General features: G+C 39.3%; 1 protein-coding gene across 36 annotated transcripts in view; it reads right to left on the bottom strand.

Moving 5' to 3' along the window:
- The window catches only part of MAP4K4 (mitogen-activated protein kinase kinase kinase kinase 4), a 192,062-nt gene that overhangs the window by 68,311 nt on the left and 100,838 nt on the right, over positions 1–22,913 (bottom strand). For 2 of the 36 annotated variants that reach the window (XM_064371377.1, XM_064371378.1), the window contains exon 3: positions 20,982–21,016. The exons of the other annotated variants lie outside the window; for them this stretch is intronic. The gene's annotated coding sequence lies outside the window, so the exon portion shown is untranslated. The remainder of the gene's footprint in view (positions 1–20,981; positions 21,017–22,913) is intronic. 36 annotated transcript variants of the gene reach the window in all.

Below are 22,913 nucleotides of genomic sequence, written 5' to 3'. Positions count from 1 at the left end.
ACTGACTCACCCAGATCAACTTCCAGCCCTATAAGCTCCATTAATGGTCAGAGCTCTATGTGGGAGTACCACATTTTATCTTTCATAACATATTTTTACAATCCCTTTTCTATGTTTAGATACACAACTCCTTGCCATTATGTTACAATTGCCTACACTATTCAGTACAGTAGTATGTTGTACAAGTCTGCAGCCTAGGAGCAATAGGCCATATCAGGTAGCCCAGGTGTACCATCTAGGTTTACATAAACACACTTTCATGATGGACAACAGCAAAATTGCCTAATGATGCATTTCTGAGAACGTATCTCAACTGTTAAGCGATGCACAACTATATATTCTACAGGCACACTTGTCACGTGATTTTAATAGATGATGACTACAAATATGGCAGCAGAGTAACATGACCCAATACAGTTGATATAATTCTCATTCAAACCCTGCATATAGGAAAGTCCTACCAAATAGGTATGATTTCAATCTGAGATTTAAATATGACCATGTTGAAATCAGCAATGAAAAATGAGATACTCAACAACAGATAACCATCTTAATTCTAAACAAAACCGGTGTTTAGCTAGTAAAACACAGAAACACTTCTATTTGAGAACTTGTTTCAAAGGAACTTTATTCTAAAACAGAAAAGGGCAACAATTTTTATTATATAAAACATGAGAAAGCACACCCCAAATAAAAGTAGGAAACCTAATGCCTCAAGTTTTATCTTGTGCTCTGTGCACATACGTATCAACATGCATAGTATGACGAGCAACAGTGACCAGGGGTATGGGGCACATGGAGCCTGCTCCCTCCTGACTCACGACAACTCACAGTGGTATCTGGGGGTTTCTGAGAAGCCTCTTGACCAAGCAGTGAGTGGCCTGAGACAGCCCTAGTGAGGCTTGTCAAGTCGGGTAGGCTCCTAAAAAGAGTTAGCACATGGAAGCGGCCATAAACAGGCCCCGTTGAAAAGGCATGTGGTGTCACTCCCAGGATAAAGTCCATGGTTAAACATGTGCCCTAAAAAGCCAAACATCCCATTTTCCTTACACTGAACTGCAGCTGGGTGACCAGAAAGTGAACTAATAGTTTTTCATCTTTTATCCAAAAATCAGTAAATCTGTAAGGATTTGGGGTATTAAAACTACACAAAAACAAAACAACAATGTTGAAGTAGAATAGGGGAAAATCAAAATATTGATTTTAATTTTGTTCCTGTAATAAAACCTTCATACAGTAGTGAATTTTACTAGACTGTCCAGACTTGTTTTATTGATCCCTCCCTTACCCTTGCCTACCTCCAGTGCAGTGGCTAAATGCTTCGCAGGGTCATTGTTCCCTATCACACTCTGCCAGTAGCTTTCACTTCTTAACAGAAAGCAAATGCTACCTATGATTCTCCCATGAGAGGCTTCCTGCGTAATAATTAAGAATTACAAAATACTTAGACTAGGTTCCATTTACTTTTTTTCTTTTAGTGACACAAACCAATGCCTTCTAGGATCTAACCTGTTTACCACTCTATAAGAAAGAGTCAAGAGCACTTGATATTTTCACAGCTCACTGAGTTAAAAACCAAGCACACATTTTAAAGTTCTTATAGGCTTAAATTCAGTATTGTCCACTGGTATGAAAACTTCTGAAGAGGCACATTGATAAATACTGTTTGCAGATTACCTTGGCACAATGTATTTAACAGAATCTAAAGTGCCCCTGAATGGAGCACACCACTATTTTATGTCATGAAACCACGAAGCACTGTCAACCATAGAGTACACACACTACACCGTCTTCAAAACTGGGTTACAACTCAGAATCAATGATTTAGAAGAACAACTAAAATACAATCAAGTCTGGTAATAGCTTTTCTAATATGACAGAAATACCATTCAGAAATACAGTGATCACATCAACGTCACCTACCAGAATATTTCCCAGGTCTGAAAAAGTCAAATCCTGGAAGCATACACACATTAATTATGAAATATATCATAGAGAAATTATATTCTCCCCTTAAATTACTGTTTTAGAATAAAGTTGATATATACTTTGGACATTTCCTCACTTGATTTTATGATTTTAAAACAGATGATCATTAAACATCTTATGAAATAAAAAAGCAGTTATAGCACCACTAATTGTCATTTACCGTCTAATAAAGAGTGCCCACTTGGAGAAAAAAACACTAGAAATAGAGAATCTGCCAATGGCTTTGAGCCAACTACAACTGGAAATCTAATTATGACTAATGCTTATTATACAGTATTTTATGTTGTCTTTAGAGGAGGGTAATAATGATCAACTTCTGAGTTTCAGTCTCCCTTTGGTTATTATAGTTAAACACATGTTTGGTGGTCGCATCCCAACACTTAAATACATACATACCACCACCACCACTAGCACCACTAAAAACAAACACCTCATGTGGCCTGAGAAGATACAGCAGAAAACAGACTAGGGGCCTCTTAAAAACAACAAATCCCATATATAAAAGGAAAGTTGAGTTGGCAAAACTACATAGAGGAGGTTTATATATTCCATGTGTCTAGGCAGAGTCCAAGAAGCTACTGTGTCCTTCAGGCTCTTCTTTAGCAGGTCACAAGTATAAACAAATGAAAAACAAAATCAAAAGTAACTTGAGAAGAGAGAGAGGCATTTTTGGTAAGAAAGGCCCCCCTCCTTGTTATTCCAATAGTATGGCAGCTGCTAGCCCCCCACTTAGTGATTTAATGCAGCTGATGCCAATTAGCATTTTGGACTTTAACCAGTGGAAGCAAACTCTCAGAGAAAAGGCCTTTTGTCTCAGGCTGGGATCTGACCAGAAGATGAGTTTTTAGTCGACTTACAGGCTGTCAGAGGGTGGTATAGAGGTGGGGGCACACGCGGACATCTGCACAGTAGTGATTTGCACAAGCAGCAATGGGTTTGTCATATGACAAACCCTCCCCACTCCACCAGCTGAGCACACAGGAGTGCATGGTATGAGTGTTTTCTTGTATTTTAATGACCCCTTAAAATGCTGTTCAAACTTGTTACCTAAATTTTCTTTTATTCCATCAGTGGTAGTAACTATGTGAGGAGAGATGGGCAGACTTCAGAGAAGCTAACTGGAATCCAAGAGGACTGGACAATGTTCTGAGCATTTGCCAGGTGAAATGAAACATTTCATCTGGCATACTCTCTTTACAGAATGAAAAGTAGACTCAGTGACAGCTGGATTTAAAAAAGAAAAAAGGCAACTGATTGTTCACTCTATCTTTGTTAATTAGAGAGAGGCCTGATAAAATGAGATATACAAGTATCTCTGGAAGACTTCAGCACCAAAATGTACAAATGAGGCTAGGTGTGGTGGCGCACGCCTGTAATCTCAGCACTTTGGGAGGCTGAGGAGAGCAGATTACAAGGTCAGGAGTTCGACACCAGCTGGACCAACGTGGTGAAATCCCATCTCTACTAAAAATACAAAAGGTTTGGTGGTACACACCTATAATCCCAGCTACTGAGGAGACTGAGACAGGAGAATCTCTTGAACCCAGGAGGCTGAGTTTGCAGTGAGCCGAGATCGTGCCACTGTACTCCAGCCTGGGCGACAGAATGAGACTCCGTCTCAAAAAAAAAAAAAAAGTACAAATGAAAATACATTTAGAATAAAAATATCTGTTTATAAAAAACCTGTTTACAAGTTTGTTTTTGTCAACTACTACTGAACCTTTTCTTTATGTGACTGTGAACAGGTAGAAAAATAAGAACAGATCACTTTTTATCTGGTAAATCCCACTACATCTAAGAATATTATTCAGTACCACACCAATGAATGCAGCACAGAATTAATCAAATTTAATTTTTGTGGCCTCGAACAAGCACATCATCATACAACTTAAATTCACTGATTATTTAGCTCAACATAGATGAATATAACTATACAGGAAAGATTCCAGAACAAAATTAAGATAGGATCTGATCAAAAGGAAGAAATTACATGTTTCTTAAAATTAATCCGCCCCGCCTAAGATCAATCAGTCTCAGAATAAAAATCGACGGAAAAATTACAAAATTAACATAGCTAAAATGGAAATCAGACACTCATGACAGCCTGCTCAAGAAAAAACCCTGTTTTGAGCACATTTCAAACAAAAGCGTGTCCTCTAACTCTGCTACTGAACCAGTGAGCTAGTTCTGGGATTCCAAAGCCAGCATGCAATGGCCTAAAGCCCTGGACCCACTCTCTTCTCCATGGAAAGCACAACACGGAACTTTAACTATACACAGCAAAGCTCCCAGTGTGCCCTCTGGATCCCCTCCAACTTCGACAAAGTGACACCTGTTGAATTTTCAATGAGACTGCACTACTCAGCTGGTATCTAAAAATAATGTGATATAGAAGACAACTACACAATGACACCATTCACCTGGATGGATAAGAGTGGGGAGGACTTCAGATGCTGAATATAGTTCATTCTATTTTCCTCCACATCACTTGCCATCAACAACTTTGGGAGACTGGTGCTCGCCTGAATGATGCCAAGACCACAAGAAAGACAAAATACACCTCTATGACAAACCCCCACCAAAAAGCACCACATGGCAAATTAACAAACAATAAATTCAAATAAGATCACTATTTCCTCTAGGATCTAAAAAAACTATCAGATCTTTCCAAAGCTTCATGTCATCAACACCCAGAAATCCTAACAGTTGGCCTTGTCAAGCCCCAATCTGTAGACAAAATACCATGGGTACAAGTGTCTTCAATAATATACTTGAAATAGTTCATAATAGTACTTAGTTTAAATGAATGCATTGAGGAGGAGGGGAGAAATGTTACCACATATTACCTCTAGATTATAGCCTAACTTTCTACAATTGGCACATACTATTTTCCTAATTTGGAAAAAAAAAAATTAGAGTTTAGGATAGAAGAGTTTGGCCCCAAAAGAATTCAAAATGAGCTTTCTGGAACTCACAAGGTCCACCTTCTTCTGTCCCTGGACTGAGGGTCGTCTCCCCTCCTTGCTGCTCTAGGGTCACTGCCAATTTCCCAGCTTGGGCCACCAACGCCAAGGTCAGTTGTTCAGGGAGGCCTAGTAGAGCCTGAAGAACGAGAGCGTGGCTGTTTAAACTGCCTTCAACTGGCTCAGTGGCACCACAAGGCTCTCTCACCTTAGCCTAATGGTCATTTCTTCCTGTTTGCTACAATGTACCAATCCAGACCCACGACTTCTTAATATCGGCTCTTCCCAGACTTAAGTCATTTCCGGAGTAAAAGAAGGTAAGTGGAGACTCATCATCCTCTGTCTTCACTTTTCTGACCTGCCATAAGGTCCCTTAAGGAGAATCCTGCCTCAGTCTACTTATACCTTTCCCTAAGCCAGTGGTAAACTCCATGAAGCTTCCCACAGCACAAGGAGGGAAACATACATTGGACATACAACATACATTGAAAAGAGTGTCATCTAAAACCTTAAAAACAAGTCCAAAAAAAGAATGGCAATAACTAGTACAGCTCTAAAGGAGGGTGTGATAAGCAACAGTGTTTCTGCACTTCATACTGGATTCATCTAAGCATGCAGAGGCACCCAAGCTCATTTATGTATTTGACAAAATGTGTCTTCAGTAAAAAAGTATGAAGGGAACTCCGGCTCCTGGCCAAAATAAAGTATCAAGGACAGATGATTCATCCTCCCACCTGAACAACTAAAATTAGACAAAATACATGAAACAGTTTCAAAGACTTCAGGCCATAAGGACAGTGACCCTGAGGGTTGGGAAACACACGCAGACTCCAGCTTACTACCCTGACAGGGATTCCAAGCTGCAGCAAAGGGAAAGGAAACCCAAACGGCGCCCAGAGGAGTCTCTGAGTTGAAGAGACGGAACTGAGTCTGGGGAGGCCACAGCCGCTGCAGCTGGATCTGCAGTACAGAATACCAGAAGGAAGACAGCTGCACAGAGAGCAAGCAATCCTCCCTTGAAGACTCAGTAGCTCATTATCAACACATCCCTATGCAGAAAACACCTGAGGTAAGGGGGACAGCCTAATCCCAAAGGATTCCTCAGAACTGTACCCAGTGCTCAAAGGGATGGGAAGCAATGCCTCCTGCTGTTGGCTAGACTGGAAAAACTCATCTATGACAGGACTCAGGACATTCTGGCCTCGATAGTGGGACCGAACAAGCCTAGACTACATGATGGTACAATCTCAAAATCAAATCCTCAAAGGATCAAATTGTTCCCAAGAACTAACTTCATCCCAGAACAAAGGTCAAGTATGTTATAAAAAATATAAAATATCCAGTACCCAATAAGGTAAAATTAACAGTGTCTGGAATCTAATTAAAAATTACCAGGCAGCCAAAGAAGCCAGAGCACAGACCTATGAGAGAGGGGGGAAAGAAAATCATCTGAAACTCACCCAGGAATAACACAGATCACAGAATTTGCAAAACAAAAAACAAAAAAAATTAACGAAAGCTACAACCTACACCTCTATGGGTAAAAACTATTATGTCTTTTGGACATCTGCCAATGAAGGTACCTGAGACCCAAATTTGCTTTACATGGTCCATTAAATTGGAACCTAGCTCATTTAGAAAGAAATAACTTGGATTTAAAGATGTTTCAATCCTTCAACCAGAGTGGCAGAGTAAAAAGCCCCACATTATCATACAGGTCATCTGTTCCCACTTTCCCACCACTAGAAGAATATAATCATAATTTAAAAAAAAAAATTAAATCACACATAGGAAAATCTGTCTACAAAAATGATGTCTGAAATCAGCTTACTTTTGATCCAATCATTTAAATAATTTTTGTTTGATCTCAATTGCTATAAACAAGTTTTAATGTGTGAATCAAAGTATTGGCTGTCAAAATGAAGCTAGTACCTATTCCACAGACCCCTTGGAAAAGCACTGACTTCAGTGGACGGGCCCAATAGCTAGGATTTACACAGCTCAGTGACTTTCTAACTCTGAACTTGAGGACATTAGAAGCCAAGCACCAATTTCTGGTATATCTCATGGTTTACCTTACCCTTTCCCTCATTCTTCCTGTCTCCTTCACTATAGCTTCTTAAGCTCCCCCCCAACTCTTGCTTATGTATTATTCTCATATGTTTCATGAAACACCATAGTACGTGAGTAGAAAAAAGAAAACAGTGATCACCTGGAGAAAAGAAGTGAAATCTTTCCTTGGAAAGCTATCTTTCAAATGTCATGATATTAAACCAAAATCATCCTAGCTCTTGATGCTCAAGTCGAAATTTGCTATAGTGTACCAATATGGTAATAAGGAAATAAGCCTTAGTTTCAATGTGTATACACTACCACTTTGTTACTTTCAAATAATTCTCTTCATTGTGGATAATTTGCAAATCTGGAAAGGGATCCTATCTATCTTATAAAATGACAGTTTCCACTTCAAATACAATTGAGTGACCTCTGTATCACAGCTCACATGCCTGGAGAAGTCTCTGGAAGAGCCTCATGGGAAACACATATGAAAAACCATTCCCTTTGCTCTAAGAATTCAAAGATGCTTTCCACAAAAGTTACTCAAGAAGACCATGAATAAGTGTCACAGACTTGGGTAATAGAAAATAGACTCAAGATATATTAATTCCTAATAGACATCCTTCATTAAAAAAATTTAGGTAACAAAATTCAGGTACAAGCATACATTTGACAGTATCATACTGCATCTACCCACATTCTCTGAATGTGACAGCATGTATCTGGAGGTCACTCAACACTTCTCACAGCTTCTCACCTGTATGAATCATTTCCTAATACTGTGGTGTGGAAGAAAACTATAGGGTGGCACCAGTCATCATGCCTTCAGTAATTTAACATCACCTCCTACTTTTCAATTCCAACTAGGAAAATAATTTAAAGTCTCTCTCTCTCAATTTTCTCTACTTCTTAGAAACATATCAAACCATCTGGTGGGAGACAATGAGAGAAACACAAAATCAAAAGCTTCAAAGTCCCAATGGAAAAACGACTACACTTGACCAGGTTCTGAGAAAATCTGTCTCTCCAGGGCTACCATCTGCATTAAACTAGTTATTCAAACTGACCTTAACTAAACCCAAGGGGAAGTTTTGCTCTGAACCAAACCAGTATATTCAGTTCTAGCCCACTATGTAAGTGGTCCTTATGGGGAAAGTCTTGTTAGATGCTTTACACTTTGCCACAGAAAGTCATAAAAATGTGTCCCATAGCCTCTCTCCTAAACAACAATCAGCAATGTGTGTCCTAACTGTGCAAGCCATTACTTCTGTTCATTCAAGATAGTGATAAACCACAAGTGCTTCTCTTGGAAAAATGTGAAAAGATGTCAAAAATTCACAGATACCAAAAAGACTGAGGGAGAAGAGAACCAGTGACCTTCAATATGTGATTCAATTGGAAATAATACCAGCAGCTGCTGAGACTGGCATTGCTAAACTGTGCCCCAGAGTACTGAGGAAAGTGGCCACCATGGGCAGCCACACGCTGCAGGTCCCCGGCTACAGTGCCCTTTGTAGTGGTTTTCCTCTGAGACATTTACTGCTGACATTGAGAACTATTTGTATTTTATCAAAGTAACTTTTTTTCTTGAATGTAACTTTTAAAGATTATTGCTGAAAATACACATTTTATTACACACAGGAAAAAATGTTTTCCATAAAATAAGCCTAATTTCATAGTGGAAGTCTACAATATAGGATTAATGTAATCTAATTTAAATAGGTAACAGCTTCCTCAAATTTGAGACAAGTTGGTGCTATTTTATCTCACACTGCTTTTACTTCAGTAGAGTCCCCTAGCATCCCACCACCCCATCCAGCACCATAAGCATACTATATGCCAATTATTTACAGCAAAGATGCACATTTAAAAAAATAATCACCAGAAAGATACTGTAAGTAATTAGCAAAAGTTTTTTTCCTTTGGTTATTAATCAGTTTATACAGAACTTTAAGGTTGTCTACTACCTACACATTTCACAAAGCTATAATAAGTCATTGTGGTCTTAAAACAGCTCACTAGCTTGCCATTGTGTTCCTTAATCTTTACTCCATCTATATGCAAGTACACAGGGAAACACATACATGCCGTGAGGAGGTAAACTGGAGGCTGCAGGAGTGGCTGGATGAAAGACATGAAAGGAAGTCCTTAAGACAATACAGATGCCCTCTGTCTGCCAAGAGTCAAGCAACATCACTCCCTAAAAAACAACACAGTCCTCCCTGTCTTGTGATCATCATCTCCCTGTATTCTGAATGGTTATGAAGCAAAACACATGCAAAGTCTGCCTGGAGTCCTGAGTCAGGATGGCTAACTTGAAGCAATTATTTTAAAACTAGAACTCACACAGGGGGCAAGAAAAAGAATGTAGTTGTCAAAATGAAGGAGGATCATAAGCTACCACATACCTATCTTGTATGTAATGGGGGAACTAAATTTCTGCACAAAAGAAAAAGTAAACTTATTGTCGTCATGAAAATACAAAGTAAGTGTCTCAAGTGGTACCTGCTCCTCTAAGAGTATGTATTGACTTACAGAGATAGAGACAAAAACTTAATTCAGTTAATTATACATGTAGATGTCTCCAGGAAAGACCCTGAAAGCCATTTACCAACCCAAATTCACAAGCACAAAGGATATTACCATGTTGGAACCTGCCCAAGTTATCCAGCTCCAACCAACAATACAAACTGCCAAATTTACCATCTGCCATTACCCAAAAAATGAAGGTCAAGAAGTTGCCATCCCACTTTCCTTGGCAGATTTTAACAAGGGGCCCTTGTATAAATGCATTCAGTAAGATTGAACTGTGGGCCCACTTCATAGCAGATATCATGTGGGGCACCAGAAAGAGCGAGCAGGGGCAGGACAGAGAGACAGATGGCTCATCAAAGAGACACATGGGCCAATGCAGATACAGAGGCAGGCAGAGCACAGGGACAAGGAAACGCAGAGAGAAAGGCGGTCAACACCTGGGGGGGTGAGGAAAGATAATTCCAGGTGTACTTGGGCAGATGTCAAGAAGGAGCCAAGAAACCTGGGTAGAGTCAGCATAAAAGAAATCAGACAGAGAATGACACCAGACAGAATGAAGCCAGGGAGCCCAAGAACCAGCAAAACTACTTTCACATTCTTAAGCCTAGACTAACTAAACTTAATAAAACAAAACAAGTCTGTTAGGAGAAATCAAGAAAATGCCCTCATTTCCTGCCAAGCTCAGTATAAATTGGCAGCCTCACATCTGAATCTATCAGCAGTGTGCATAAGGCACTGTCTTGTGCATGGATGCTTATAGACTTGTGCACATTCAACAGCTAGTGTTTCTATTGAATACTAAGTCTTGGTCAAAAAGCTGGCACACAAGAATACTGTAACCTGTGCTTGCAGAATTAATTGGGTTTATCCATTTTTCTAACTAAAAACAGACACAGAATGGGAGAAGAATGAATTTAAAACTTAAGATTCTCCAAGGCTTAGCACCTTTAAAAAGAAAACCTTAAAACTAAAAGGAAAAAAAGATATGCCTTTTGAGAGCCCAGAGTAAATAATGGGTTAATTTGGGGCTTGCTATTCAGGGCTAAGATCCTTCAGTGGTAAATTTCACTGAAGACATCCTTAATTACTTGAGGAAAAAAAAATCATAAAACCTGCAGGATATAATAAGTAACAAATCTTGGAAACCTTTGTGCTTTAAAATGGTATTATGAATTTTTTCAGATATTTATAAAAATAAGAGCCAATCTAGAGAAGACTCTCACCCAGTGCAATTCAAGAGGCTAATGAGGCTACTTGTTTATATATTAATTATGGGTACAAATTAATTATAATATATAAATTCATAATATATAATGCAAATATAATTAAATACATAAATTCATATAATATAAATATCATTAAAATATGCACAGTAATTACCTATATTTTTTTAAAACCCACAGCAGTACTATGGAATCTTCTCTAAACATCCCTTAAAAAAATGTACAGGAGATGCTGAGAAATGCATCTTAAACAAAGCAATTCTTGCAAGATTTGATTCAAACCAAATTCACCCTGATGGTTTAGCCAAAGGCTTCCCTCCTGTTTTTGCTACCTATTATACCAAACCAGCCATTTCCTTCACTTAAAATGAAGAAAATTAGCATATCCATGGCATGTGATGTACTAGCACCAGACTAAGTGATACAAGTACACACCAATTAGACAATGAATCTTCCAATTCACTGAAATCTTTGAATCTGCATAGAAAATCATGCTGGGCTTCTGAATCACTTATGTGTTCATGTCAAGTAAGTATACTTGGCATTATCCCATTATGCACTAAATAATTTACATACAGTTGCAAGAGAAGAGAACTACATCTTTAGACCAGATGTTTTTGAAGTTGGTGCTGCCAAGCACACAAAGAAATCGCACAGCTGTGTCTATCAACCACAGACACGATGTCAGAGTCCAGCTTTGAGGTAGGCTCAGCAGCCGGCTCTCTTCCTCCCAAACAAAGCAACAGATGCTGACAATGATATAATAAAGAAATATTGGGGCTGAACCACCTTAACTAAGCAACTGATGGAAGATTTGAGTCAAGTTACCAAAAACAAGCAATCTATCAAGAGGTTTCAAATAGTACTTAAGTCTTAAACAGGCCTTTTCTAAGTAATATACTGCTTCCTTTCCCTAACTTTCAGTCATCAGACCTTTTCTAAGTAACATACTGCTTCCTTTCCTTAACTTCAGTTTTATTTATATTCAGATGAGTTAAAATAATAAAGACAATGACAAATTATCATTTAAGAAGCAACTATCAGTGAAAATATATTGATTAATCCACCATATGTACAGTGGTGATTAGCACCCACCTTTCAAGATCTTCTAAGCCAACAATAACAACAACAACAACAAACAAACAAACAAAAAAACCAAGAATAAAAAGTGCTTCTCTGTTCAAACAGACAGTACTATGAAGTTATTAAAGTGACCTGTTAAAATCTAAAAGCCACATTTTTCCAAGTGTATGATCAGGAAAAAAAAACCACTACATGACTATAACATATATACACACTATTCACAAGCTCAAAGTTGTAGAAGTGTACTGTGAAGTGGTGACTAGAAAAAAGTTGCATAAAGTATGTAGCTGAGACTAAACAAGATTAAGTAATTTACCATCTGAATTATTCAGGAGAAATCTTTCTAAAATAAATAAATACAAACTAATTTTTAAACTAAATGCAGCCACACAGATAAACACATTTGACCGGGGGCTTTCCCTGAGTGACTGGCAGCCCTAAGAAATAGCTTTATTCCACAAAAGACAGGAAACACACCAGAATGGAGGTGGGGGAACTGTAAGAAATTTTTTTTCCATTTTCCAGTTTTCTAGATGAGTACATTACTTTTACTGTTAGAGAAAAAATCTTTCCATCATTTTTTAAATAACTTTATCTACACACACACACACACACACACACACACACACACATATATGCAACTAGAAAAATATACATTAATGTCTTAACAGGCGTTAAGCCAAGGTGATAGAATTATGAGTGTCCTTTTTTTCATCTTTTTACTTCTCTATATTTTATCCTTATAACATATTTCATAGAAAGTAAAAATTAAGAAATACGATTTTAAAAGTCACTTAAATTTTTTGTTCCAGCAGCTTTACTCAGTTATAATTTATAAATCATAAAATTCACCACTGTAGGTATACTAAATTGGGGGGTGATGTAGCAGGGGGAATACATTTTAATTTTCTTACCATCCTGATAAGCAGAACTAACCAGTAAAGTCAAAGGCCCAAAAAGCCTTGAACTTTTAAACTAGCATAAAGAGAACAGTTAAGAAAACATTCACTACCTAACATGACCTCACTTGAAGCAGCATGCACCTATGAATTCTGCTGTGTTAGAGACAGAAGCTGCCCACAGTCACGGATTCTGGGGCTACAAGGAGGACGCAGGGTCCCTCACTTGCACAAAACCAGCAGTTCCTCTGTGTAAGGTCATAGGTACAAGCCCACACAGATAGTACCCACATCACAGAGCCCTCCCTCATCATGTGCCATGTTGGGTTAGAATACAGGTGAGATGGCCAGGAGCAGTGGTTCATGCCTATAGTCTTAGCATTCACTCTGGAAGGCCAAGGTGGCTGCATGAGCCCTTGAGCCCAGGAGTTTGAGACTAACCTGGGAACATAGTGAGACCCTGACTCTAAAAAAAATGAAAAAATAAAAAATCAGCTAGTTGTGGTGGCACATGCCTGTAGCCCCAGCTACTTGGGAAACTGCAGTGGGAGAATTGCTGAGTCCAGGAGTTCAAGGCTGCAGTGAGCTGTGATCACACCACTGCACTCTAGCCTGGGTGACAAGAGTGAGTGAGACCCTGTCTCACAAAAAAAGAAGGGTAAATGAAAGACTCAGAAAAGGCTGCAAAGGCTGTGAGCCAACACTACTCCACATGTGCCCAACCACACAGAATCACCAGGGCCAGCTAGGCCCAGGGAGGTGTGCTGCTTTAATTGTAGATCCAAGTTTTAATCTCTTCTATCTCAACGGCCTTCTTCCTCCTTTCCCTTTTGAACAAAAACATCTGTACAGTCACTTTCCAAATAAACAGTTTTATTCTGCTTTCCAAACAACTTAAGGAGGAAAAAATAACCAGGGAGTCTTCTTCAGTTCTAGCTTCAGGGAAGAAAAATCCAGCATTTTCAGTAAGTGAACAAAAGTTAAGTTCACCGGGCACATTAAAAGTGAAACAGCTGAAATGAAGGCATTCACTCTTCTCTTGTATAAACACCTTCCCTCACTCATTCAAGAAAGAAAGATCCCCAAGGAGACTCCGGGGAAGATGACTCATCATCAGGAAATACCACCTAACTAAAGATTCCCTCAACCAAGCAGTTACTGCTGTTATTGTTGCTCTCCTAGGTATGACAAAATATCATATCAAATATCTTGTTTTTAAAACATCCTTCTCGTTAAAAACAAGAATGAGTAGAACCTAAGAGATTTCTTACTTCATCATCTGTGAAGAGACAAAGTGGGGACAGGAGCAGGGTATAGTGGGTAGGGTGGGGCAAGAATGCAGGCTTGCTTGGAATTTTATTTATTTGGTTGTATCTCCCCATCTTTATTCCACCCCAAACCTATGCTACCTTAAGGGAGGAGGGGGAGCACATGCTGCAAGTGCAGCAGAGTCGGTAGGAAAGCTAGGCAGCCTCACTAACAGGGTGAGAAGGAAGCAGCAGTGAGACACAGGCCAAAAAAATCCCAAGGAGTGCTGCACAAATTCTTTGCAGAAGACCTGTAATGGGGAAACACTCTGTAAGCTAGCCAACAAAGATAGCAGAGAGTAAAGTTCCCAAGTCATCAAATGCTAGCAACTTTCTCAGGACTCTTGCAGTTAAGATAATACAATTAAGTCAGAAAAGAAGAAGATATTTAATCATGCCCAAACTATGAGAAATAACAGAAGTGAGCATTTTCCCTATAACCTGTACCTCAGCATCTCTTATCCATCACAGAATTTCCTAGACTAGGTAAATTCCCTTCTATCTCTGCAGCCATTCAATTCAGCACCTACTATATAACCAGTATTACAACAATGCCAGGAATATATTCACTTGGAAGTTAGTGGGACACCAATACCAGAAGCCCCGCAATACTAAAAGTGATGAGAATAAATGAGCTCTCCCTATATGCAGCCATATAGGTGGACCTCACAAACATAACGCTAACTGAAAGAAGGCAGACACAGAGTATCATATGATTCCATTTATATCAAGATCGGACACAGGCAAAAGTAATATATGATGACAAAAGTCAGGACAGTGTCACCCCTGCACAGAACAGTTAGAGACTGAAAGGGGCATATGAGGGCACTCCTGGGCCACAGCACCCAGCCCAAAATAAAAAAATTTAAGAGTTACTGAGGGTTGTATATATGAAGACACTTCTCCTGAACTCAGTGCTCATATAGAAAAAGGCAAGTAAACACAGCTACCCTCGGGAACTGGCTTCCCAAGACCTGTCAGCCATGCTGCTACAGCACAGGTATGTTAAGGAGAGAGAAAAAGTGTCAGAATGTCTAGACAAAAAAAATACGGGTAAAGAAAAACTGGCAAAAGGTTCCTGTGCTCAGAGAAAAGCCCCCTGGACCACTGGGGACTTCAGAGCCCCAAGGACATCATGATAACCATCAGATAACTAACAGACAGTGGCAATCCCGTTTCCGAGGCAGGTTTCTATCTAGGCAGAATTTGCACTCAGACTCGGAGACCAATCAGCACCTGAGAGTACTAGGGAGATGAGTCAGGAAATAAAATTCTTTCACCCCACCAGGAAATCATTTTCATAATTCTAAATATCATCTAAAACCTCTAACACATACTAAACTACATATAATGCCCAAGGTTCAACGGGACAATTGTTTTGCAATTAAAACAAATTTTTACATATAAAAAGAAGGAAGGGGAGACACTGTTTATTCAACAATAATTAAATGCCTACTATATGCTAGGCACTGAATTTGCACATGGATGATACGTCACTAAAAAATTAAAACAAATGCAATTAAAACAAAGTGCAAAACAAAATGCAAGCTTGTGGGCAGGTTCACAGCCAAAATATAATCTGGATTCCCTGTTAGTGCACAGAGTTAAAACCAAGGGAGAAAGCCTGACCTGTGGCACGGATAGATGTTGCAGGCTAACGTAGAACAATAGGACAGAGGGACTGCACTCTCAGAGGCTGCTCATTCATCAGAAAGCAGCTTTCTAAGGGGATTTTCTGCCCTTGGAGCAGAGAGAGCCTGGCTACCTGCAATGCTTAGGCCATTTATGAATTAACAGCAGCATACTACAATATGGCAAGTTTGGATGCTAAAAACCCAGCCCATCAACTAGCTGGCTCCCTAATCCCATTTTCAATCAAACTCACAGAAGTCAACTCTCTTGTCTATAATGTTAGTACAAAACTCAGAATAACTAGGAGATTTCTCACTAAAAATGTCTTTCCTTATGTCAGGGTATGATGCTGATGGGAGTGGAGGAGGGCGGGGATCCGTTTCTCTAACTAAACAATTAGATTCCACTGTCATATAAACGTTTAAGATCCTGCGTATGTTGTTACAATAGATTTTCACGAGATGTTGACAGACTAATAAAACAAGCAATTCCAGAAAGCTTTATCATATGGACAGGTTAGTTTAGGCTAGAATTTACACCCCAGTCCTATGAAGAGATGTAAACTTGAAAGCAGTTACTGTAATTAAATTCAGGGGGCAAAAAACCGGGCAGGGTTGCTAAAGAGATCCTTTTAAGAAACTTCACCATCTTAAATATTTCAACGGAATGGGCACAGGATATCCAAAACCTTTTTTTTCCAACTGTACTACTTCACCATTTTACCACATCTCAAGGGGCATGTCATTATACAATTAAAAGACAATTAAAACTGTTTAATCATCAAATAGTTTCATGGACAAAAGTGTGTGTGAGTACACACACACACAAAACCATCAACCAAGCATATGTAACTTACCTGAGTTTTGAGTTTTTTACATTTTATAAAAAGAAGGAAGGGGAGACACTATTCATTCAACAGTATTTATTAAATGTCTACTATATGCTAGGCACTGAATTTGCACATGGGATGATACATCACTAAAAAAACTAGCCAGGCACAGCAGCTCACACCTATAATCTCAGCACTTTGAGAGGCCGAGGTGAGCAGATCACCTGAGGTCAGGAGTTCGAAATCAGCCTGGCCAACTGGTAAAATGCTGTCTCTACTAAAAATACAAAAATTAGCCAGGTGTAGTGGGAGACACCTGTAATCCTAGCTACTCAGGAAGCTGAGGCTGGAGAATCGCTTGAACCCAGGAGGCAGAGGTTGTGGTGAGCGGAGATCACACCATTGCACACCAGCCTGGGCATCAAGAGCAAAACTCCATCTCAATAAATAAATAAATAAACAGACAGACAAAGACCCCTGTCACTATGGGGCTTATATTCTAGGAGGAGAGGCAGTTAGTGGCATAGTGGAGGCAGTGATATACATTAAGTAGAATAAATAAGCCAGTTATATATATATGGTGACGTGGATAAAGGAAACATAGGACTGGGCAAGAGTTTTAGGAGTAAGAAGAGGCCATTCACTGTGTCAAGGCATGAAGAAGGTGCGGGAGTGAGCTGGATGGCTGTGAGGGAGTGGCATTCCAGGCACAGGGAACAAACAGCAAGTGATAGGTCTCTGGGTGGGATTGGGTATGCAGGGTGGAGAAACAGTGAACAGGCCTGTGTGCTTCAAGTGACTGTGGGGAGAAGGAGAGGAGGGCTGAGAAGGAAAGGGCTGGGAGGCCAATTAAGTAGGGCCCTGTTGTGTCAGCCAGTGTAAGAACCCGGGCTTTTACTCTGAGCTAAGTAAGCAGCCTATAAAAAACTGTATTCTTTGTTTCCCAAGCTTCACTTAGCTGCTACAGTGAGAAGTGACTGGGGAACAAGCACGGAGGCAGGAGGCCCCTGACAGGGGCTACAGTAGAAATCTAAGCCACAGCGATGGCAGCAGAAACGAGAGGGGCAGTCAAGGGTGGCAGCACAGAGGCTGTGGTGAGAAGGGTCAGATTTGTGTGTGTTCATTCTTACAGACTCTCACTGACTATGAGGAGACCATCAGACTCATTAGAACGTATTATGAATTTCAAAAACACTAACTAGTAGTTACTAACTTGTAGTCAATCTACCCATACCCACTATCTACCAAGATTATTCTGACACAAATGACATTGTTTGAAGGCAGAACCAATAGGACTTCCTTACAGATGAGCCCAGCAGTACAGGACAGAAAGCAAGCAGTCCACCCCAAATGCAAAACCTTTCTGGGCCTGAGCAATGAGGAGGGTGGAGTTGCCACCAATTGAGAATAAAACAAGGCTCCAAGTGGAATAGGCTTAGGGGGAAGAACAGGAACTTACATGAGGCATGTTGAGTTTAGTCTATCAGACATCCAAGTAGAGATGCTGAAGAGGCAGGTGATATTATCAATGCAGCACTCAGGAGAGGTGTCTGTTTAGTCCTGAGGCCTGAAACCATCCCTAAAAAGGCCAGCTTGCAAGGGTGGCCTTAGGCTGACATCTGGATTCTGATCTGGGTAGAGTTTCTACCACTCCCAGAACTGGTAAAAGTGGCTCACTGTATCTAGAATGTGGTTTACATCAAACATCTATTTTCCTTTTGGAAGTCTGAAACTTTGGGTACATGCTAGGCAGAGGCTGCTTATACTGTCATCGCCAAATAAAAAATTCAAAGTACTGAGTCTCTAGCAAGTTTCCTTGGTAGACAATATTTCACACATGCCATTACAGCTCTGCTGAAGGAATTAAGCAGGGCCTATGTGACTGCACTGGGATAGGACTCTGGGAAGTCTGTGCCTGAATCCCTTCAGACTTCCTTCCACACGCCTGTTCTCTTGCTGATTTTGCTCTGGATCCTGTCACTGTACTATAAATCACAGCTGAGAGTACACCTATGTGCAGGAATCGAAATTGAGGATGGTCTTGGGGACCTCCAACATGACATTCTTTTCAATACATTTGGGGGAATGGAAGCAAAAATGGAAGTGTCAAGATAAAAAACAAAACTTTGCATGTATACCCCAAAGCTGAAAGAATAAGAGGAAGAAGAGGAAAAGGAAGAAGAGAAAGAGGAAGAGAAGGAAGAAAAGAGAAAGAGGAAGAGGAGGAGGAGGAAGAGGAAGGGGGGAGGGAGGAGAATAGGAGGAGGAAGAGGAAGAAGAAAAGGAAGAAAAAGGAGGAGGAGGAGGAAGAGGAGGAGGAGAAAGAGGAGGAGGAGGAAGAGGAAGGGGGAGGGAGGAGAAGAGGAGGAGGAGAAAAAGGAAAAAGCAGAAGCAGCAGCAGCTGGGGAAAGGAGATGGGATGGTGAAAGGACAGTATCCATTTTTCAAAACAACAACAATTTAGATTATACAAAATTTGTTGGGTGATTTTTTTTTATTCAACCATTTATTTTACTTTGAAAAAATGCCTTTAGTTCATCGTATAAAACGATGAAATTAAGAAAACTGTGGATGTTCAATCTGCTTGAAGAATGCTCGTTAATAATTACAAAGACCATCCTTTCACAGCAAGTTTTAATTTACCAAGAGATCAAGAATAGTCATTCCTAAAGCATAATTAATGTTTCTATTCTGCCCCAAAACTGAGAACAGTGTTTTTAAAACTAAGTGTTCAGTACTTTTTTAAATGAATGAATTAGTGCAACTCCATGAATAGCATTAAAAACAAAGAAACTACAAAACATGGTTTACACTTGCCATTTCCAGTCCCAGTGAACCAAAATTACATCTGAACAAAGCAATTAGTACTTAGTCATATTTTCAATAAGAATAAATGATGCGTCTCACCATTCCTTTTTAATATTTAAAACTAGCCTACAAATTAGTAAACGTATGATTATTAAAATAGCACATAAATATTAACATAAAGTCTGTCTCTAATCTTTTAAAAGGGACACTATACATATTTTTTGCTACTGCTTAAAACACTTTTGGAAATTCTCCTGTTAAACTGCCTTTTGGCCAGATGTGGTACCTCATGCATATAATCCCAGCACTTTGGGAGACCAAGGTAGGAGGACTGTTTGAACACAGGAGTTTGAGACCAGCCTGGGAAACACAGGGAGACCCAGTGTCTACAAAAAAATTTTAGTCCCAGCTACTCAAGAAGCTGAGGTGGGAAGATCTCTTGAGCCCATGAAGTTGAGGCTGCAGTGAGCCATAATCATATCACTGCACTCCAGCCTGGGGGATGAAACAAGATCCTGTCTCAAATAATAATAATAAGGAGAAGAAGGAACAGAAGGGAGGGGGAGGGAAGGGAGGGGAGGGGAGAGGAAAGGAAGGGAGGGGAGGGGAGAGGAAAGGAAGGGAGGGGAAGGGAGGGGAGGGGAGGGGATGGGAGGGGAGGGGAGGGGACGACAATAACAGCCTTTTGTCTTGAGGCATTCTTCAGAAGAACAAATATAAGCTAAGCACCACCCATGTGAATGAAGGGTGCTGTCATGAACCTAGAAGGGCTAAGAGAATCCTAAAAGAGAGTATGATCTGGAACAGAAAAACATACACATAAAATGAACAACATGTGGCCACTGTTCTCTAGTTAACAATTAAAATAGCAGAAGAATCAGCAGGGCTCGGTGGCTCATGTCAGCAGTCCTAGCACTTTGGGATGGCCAAGGCAGGAAAAGAGCTTGTGCCTAGGAGTTTGAGAACAGCCTGGGCAATATAGTAAGACCTCTTCTCCACAAAAAATTTTAAAAATTAACTGGGTATGGTGTCACACATCTGTAGTCCCAGTTACTCAAGAGACTGAAGTAGGAGGATCACTTGAGCCCAGGAAGTCCAGGCTGCAGTGAACCCTGACAGTGCCACTGCCCTCCAGCCTGGGTAACAGAGTGAGGCCCATCTCAAAAAACAAAAATCAAACACAAAACAAAAAATCCACACACACATACACAGGAGAAGAGAGTTCACAAGGCAAAGGTAGTTGTCAAAGGACCCAACAGTGATGGTTGTAACCACAGGATGAAGGAGCCTACAGAGAAGAAAGACAAGGCAAAGAGGATCGACACAGGCAAAGGGAGACAGGTAGGGAGTGGATTCTTTGCTCTAGTGGCTGAGGAGGGTATCGGGGTTTATAAAAAGTCTTCAGCAAAAGTGATATTTTTAATAAGGAGAAGGTAACAAGAAAACTCACATTTACCATGTAAAAACTAATAGACTAAATACTCTTAATATTGACAAAAGCCTATGAGGTAGGCATTATTATTCCATTTTACAGATGAGGAAACTGAGCTTTATCATGCTTAAAAATATGTATTGCTGTCTTGGAGTAAAAGGCAGGTTATGACTAATAAATAATGAGGTTGACTGTCTAGGAGGCTCATACACTATAAACTCACCTTGAAAATTATTTATGGGCCTCAAATTTATGTTCCTAGAAAAGATGAGAAAAAGGTTCAATCATTTTTATTAGTTCAGTGACAATTCTAAAAACAAAACCCAGAAATGTACTCACTCCTAACTCTCCTTCTAATAATTTTCTTTCCTAGAGGGATGAAATTTAAATATAAAAGAGGTCTTGCTATTATTTATGAGTAATGTTAGCATCTAAAATGTAAATATTTGTGATTATAAAAAATGACAGGGAAATTACAAAAAAATGAGAATGACATTAAACAATGAAACCAATATTGTATATCTACTATGTTTTCTCCAAGTGCACAGAAGTAATGCAATCACCAAAAATGGAACACCCCATTTAATTCATCAAATATTTGAGTGTCTACTACTTATATAGCATTGCTTCTTGTTAGGTACTACTACTTTAAAACCCAAATACAGAATACCACTGCTATACTCCTGTAGTGAACTGGGAGATGTGGTGTAATAAAACCAAGTCCAGGACCCTATTTTGACTTTAGAGAGGTCAGTCACCTCTCTGAATTCCAACTGTTGTCATCCATAAATTAAATGAAGGATTTTCAATATGAAAAATATAAAATATCAGAGGTATAAAACTAACCCAGTCTTAACCTTCCTCTACTTACTGACTTACTAATGGGTTAAAATAGCATGAGAGAATTTTCAAATTCCCAGTTTCAGAATGACATTAGAATGAATTAATCCAAAACAGAAACACATTCTGACCCAGCCAAAAGCAAAAAACCCTAATCTTTCAAGAAATTTTACTATGACATCATCACCAGTATAGCTATTCTTAAAACACTTCAACAGCTTATTTCTTGAACAGTTCAACCTTAACCCTAAATTAACTATTTATTACTTTGGAGAAGAGAAGAATAGAGGGATTCAGAAGAAAGAGGCATAAGCTGCACTATCAGAAAAACCTGGATTTCAGTCCCAGGATCTGTTCTTTCATCTAGAGAGAAGGGATGATAACATCTGTCTCAAACACTATTGTGTACCCTAAACTAAATGTGTGCACCATACCATACCTCACACAATGTATAGTGTCTAATGCAATGTATGATGCCTAAAGCATATCTTTACCAAAAAAAAAAAAAAAAAAAAAAAATCCAGTCTACACTTTCACAGTGAATCATCTCTATCCCTGAAGATTAATTCTAATATCTAGTGAATTTTTTAAAAAAAGAAAACATTAGAAATAGTAAAAATATTATTCTGCCTCATTTGTGAAACTTCACTGTGTTTATATCTCTCTATACCAAGTGTTCTCAATGGGGTCGATATTGTCCTCAAGAAGAAAATTTACTACTTTTAGGCATAAAGAAAATTTACTACTTTTAAGCATATACACAGTACATAAACATATATACAGTTATATACAGATATATAGTGTATCTATACTATTAAAATTTCATAGGGAATAATTAGAGAAGAATGCCTTAGGGCGGGTTATATGGCTCATACCTGTAAATCCTAGCACTTAGGGAGGCCAAGACAGGAGGATTGCTTGAGCCTGGGAGTTCAAGATCAGCCTGGGCAATATAGTAAAACCCAGTCTCTCTCAAAAAAAAAAAAAATAAAAAAATTATTACAGGTGGCACACTCCTGTAGTCCCAGGTACTCAGGAGGCTGAGGTGGGGGTATCACTTGAGTCTAAGAATTTGAGGTATGGTAAGCCAGGCTTGTGCCACTGCACTCTAGCCTGGGTGACACAGTAAGATCTTGTCTCAAAAAAAAAAAAAAAAATGTTTTAAAAAGCTTCATAGGGAGGAGACAGTGAAAAAAAAGGGAAGTTAAAAAACACTGCTGTAATATATGAGGATACAGTGGAACTATTCTCAAAATCACTATACTTGTTACTTCAAATAAATCAATAATTAAATAAAATGTAGTTGATTTTAACT

The sequence above is a fragment of the Aotus nancymaae genome, unplaced genomic scaffold (assembly GCF_030222135.1).
Source record: "Aotus nancymaae isolate 86718 unplaced genomic scaffold, 86718_ANA_hifiasm-v0.15.2.pri h1tg000131l, whole genome shotgun sequence".
NCBI classification, from domain to species: Eukaryota; Metazoa; Chordata; class Mammalia; order Primates; family Aotidae; genus Aotus; species Aotus nancymaae.
The sequence above is the reverse complement of the archived record's forward strand: the minus strand, read 5'-3'. Positions and strand labels throughout refer to the sequence as shown.